Source organism: Corvus brachyrhynchos, unplaced genomic scaffold (assembly GCF_000691975.1).
Source record: "Corvus brachyrhynchos isolate BGI_N302 unplaced genomic scaffold, ASM69197v1 scaffold70, whole genome shotgun sequence".
Taxonomy (NCBI): Eukaryota; Metazoa; Chordata; class Aves; order Passeriformes; family Corvidae; genus Corvus; species Corvus brachyrhynchos.
In genome coordinates, this window is record NW_008236217.1 from 2,764,306 (window position 1) to 2,768,461 (window position 4,156).

Consider the following 4,156-nt stretch of genomic DNA (forward strand, 5'->3'; position numbering starts at 1 on the left):
GGTTCAGGGAGTAATTGCAGTTGTCTGCCTCACAGTCTCTTTCATCCTCTCCCTTCCATCCTTCCTAGCACAGTTATCTGATGTCTATTAGAGCTGAGTTTGTCAGACTTTCACCTGGGGAAACACTGGCAGGATTTTTTTTCCATTGCTTCATAGTTAATTTTCATACCCTGGAAGAAAAATTACAGCTTTTAAACCTCCACTGTCCTGTCAAAATGGCTGGCCAATGAGTCAAAAAGCTATTGGCAGTAGATAGTGGCAGATGAACTCACAAAGCTTGATCCTATAAGCCTTGTTTACTTAGGGAAACAGGCTAAAACCAGCTGTAGGCTGGAGATCATAGTATTTCCACTCAGGACAAGCCTTTCACTTAACACTCAAAGTAACATCTCCTACTCCTTCTGTAGCAATTGGGAGGCAAGATGTGTTCAAGCAGTTTTCAGGGCAGTTTCAAAGCTGCTGAAGTGGAACCCACACCAATAAACAGGTTTCTCACCACCCTGCAGCCTGCTATGCAAGCAGTGAAAGGTGGACCTGCCTGGAAGGGCAGGCACGTTTTCCAGGGAGGTGGAAAAAGAAATGAGCGGGATGATCTGGAAGAGGGGAGGCTTCCTTTGTAAGGGACAGTGGCTACAGGTGCAGAGGTGACATGTTCTTGACTTAAGAACCAGTATACATTATTATTTATGATTAAATGTCCATCTGTCAAATTAAAATGCCTTCTTTTGAAGTTGCACATCACAGAAGAATACGAGTGAAGCCACAGACATCTCTGTACAATGTTTTTTTGTCCATCATTCTCTGAAGCCTATTGAAGCAGAAAACACATTTGCATTACAAAGGATGCAGTGTCTTTGTGTCTCAGTGCAGTGTCTCAAACCTGAGCAACCTTCCTTTCTAATGATGGTCAAGTAAAAACCTTGATCCAAACTAATCTGTGGTGTGACTCCTGTTAGTTCAAAGGAGTTGAAGCAAGAATAAAGGCTCCCCACTAATCTCTTTTTCCAGGCAGTGCTCTTCCCTTTCAGTGCAGCCTGTTGCATCAACTCAGCTACAGAGGAGACATCAGCAAAGAGTACCCAAGGACCTGGCTCTTCTTGTCCCCCTCATGGTGCACATCAGGCTGGAAAAGAATCATCTGAATTAGCAAAGTGTAAAACCTGGGGTGAAAGAAGGGCAAAACCATTGAGTTTCTACTCATCAGGTCCACCTCCAGTATATTGATCTGGAGGCTCGAGCACGTTCATCTGCTGTCCCAATATTCAAAAACCAAAGAAACATGACAACTTCAGCCCAGCTGTTTCTAAAGAAAAAGTTTTCAAGAGATCAGTTTTTTTCCAAACCTTTTTGTGACCCTTCCAAAGGCCTGGATCTATCCAAGTTGGGGATTTGTAACCTGGGTTTGTTTTTCTTGCTTTCACACTCATTCTCTAAGGCCACACATCAAGGGCCCTGTCCTGCTTGCTCTTGTTCTGCTGATGGGATCTTGCCTCTCTCCCACTAAGAAATCTCTTTCTTCCCTGCCTTCTACAGCACAGACCTCGGTGAAAAGCCCTCCCTGCAAGGGGAGGACAAAGATACAAGCATCTGCATGCCACCAAGGGAGTGAGCAATTTAAGTGCTCCTTGCCAGAAAAGAGCTGCTGCAGACGGCTGCTGCCTGCGGACCCGGCTTCTGACAGCAGCAGCTGACGCACAATGCTCCCATTCAGCTGCTGACAGGTCCTCGGTGCTCACAGGACGGGCCGGCCTTTGGCTTAATTCAGTATGTAATCACATAAACGCTTGGCTCCCCACACCCACTCCAGCCGGGAAGCGCAGTACTGGGGGAGCCTGAGCAGCCTTTGCCTTGTTTGCAACCCCAGGATTTGAAGGAGGGTATTTCACTGCCTGTAGTTTGTGACTGCCTTTTTGTGAAGTCGAGTCTCTTTCCCACTGGTTTTATCAGGTTTCCTTGTTCTCACTTTCATCCTGTGCACGTTGCTGGGTGGCTCCTGCTGCCTGCAGCTCCTGCTCTTGTGCAGTGCAGACTCCTCCCTTCCTGTGGTATCAGAGCTGCTGATCCTCTGTGGTACCCGAGCATCACTGCCAGCGCTGTATAGCATGGTGGGCAGCAGGGACAGTCTCTCTCTGCCAGTTCACCCCACAATGTGGCCTGGAGGTTGGGGACTTCACTTGAGTTTAATCGGGTGTGATTTCGTTTTGGAAGATAAGGGGTGAAAAGGCAGGTCAGACAGTGAAAGTGAGGGATTATGGTTTAAGCAGGCATAGCATGTGACTCAGAATGAGAGGATAGATTTGAGGCAGACAGAATAGAAAACATCATAGTGATTGCTAAATGCTTCTTCTTGCTTCCTCCAAAATTTTCTAAGCCAATTTGATCAGGAATTCACTAAGAAAATCCCATCGTGTTTCTGTTCCTATGTTGCACTTTGACCTCAGCAAGGAAAACCATATCCACACTGTACACTGCAGGCAAAGCTCTGGCAGGCTGGGCACAGAAGGGACATGTATAAGCTCCAGCTTAGGCTATATGACATTGTGAGCACTGGCCAAGCCAGAAGGTTCTGCCCCCCAACAGGACTTGTGTAATGCACGCAGTGCTGGGTCAGCTTCATGCAAGCAAGTGCCATCCCTGTGCTCTCTGTCTCCCCTGGGAAAGAAGCCTTTACAGCATGGGATTCAACCTGCAGCTGATGAAGCTGCTCAAAGCAGGGCCAATGAGACCAGGCTGCCTAGGGTAATGTCCAGCTGAATTTCCAATATTTATGAAAATGAAGATTGCTCATCCACCCTGGAAGCCCACTCCTATGCTTAGCCACAAGCATAGGGAAGTTGTTTATCCTAATATCCAGTGACTCACAGAATAATTCAGGTCATGATGACTAATATTATCTTATGACAGGAGGACATCTTTTATTTCCTTGATGTGCACGACCTTGTACTTGGGGCACTTTTGGCTTAACAGTTGTGCAAGCATAAGAAGGAAAGTGGGGCTCTCAGTATGTCATGAAGGGCTGTCTGAAAAATTCAGGCAAAGGTGTCTCTAAATAAAAACTGTGCTTCAAAAGCTCTTAAAAGGCCTAGTAGATCAAGCTTGGCTCAAGAATTTTGAAATCTCATCAATGAGCAAGACTTAGTTTATGGCTTTAGATAGAAATCAAATATATGTGTAGAGTTCTGGCTAACAAACATGTTTGGGATTAATGGCTTGTAGGATTTAAAAATAGCTGTATCATTTAAATTAATCTGGGAGTCCTTTGGTGGTCCTACATCATGAAAGCTGCCAGAAACAACTACAGGCAGCCGGACATATTAATGTATTTTTCATAGAGGATTATGTGGGATCCAGTTCTGCCTATGAGGTCTCTTCCTATCAGTTGGTTGATCAGGAGCAAATACCTCTGTAAGGAAAGATGTGTGCCTGCTCATGGGGTTCATCTGTGTTTGGATTTTGTTGCTCTGATGCTGTCACCTCAAGTCCTGCCATTTGATGGCTGTGGTAATTTGAAGGGGCAGCTGAAACAGCTGCAGCTCTACCCCCTGCCTGGGGCAGCCCACAACACCATCAGGAGAGAGGTGCAACTCCCTGGACAGTGTTATCAGTGATGGGTATGAGCTGTGGTGACAAGGAGAGAGGGCTGCAAGCTTTGGAGAGGCAGAGGAGGAATGGGGCCGAACCCTGTGGTCAGGCCCAGCCCAGGGCCCCAGTGCCCTGTGGCACTGCAGCAGTGCCCAGCAAGGTGGGACTTGGTCGAGTGATTCCTGACAGCCCCACACCAGACACTCCAGTCCAGTGGGTCCTAGGTGAAGGTCTCATTCAGGCTTTGCAACCACCATCTTCTCCTGTGTGATTGTGATTCTGATTTGGATTGATTCTCTCACCATTCAACCCGGAGCCAAAGAAGCACCTATGACTGCTTCCCAGAGCTGAGGACTGTTCTGCTCCTGACAAACGTATTAGAAACTGCTCTGCTTTTTTGTAGGGTGAAGATTTCTGTATTCTGCTGCTTTCCTACAACCTCTGCCAACCATGCCAAACCCCCAGCATGTCAGCAGTTAAATCAGATGCTACCCCACCCCACCCTGCCCAAGAAAGCATGAAGTCAGGAAGGACTGCTGCAAGCTCCTCTCTGCCAGCCTACCCAGAGACACTT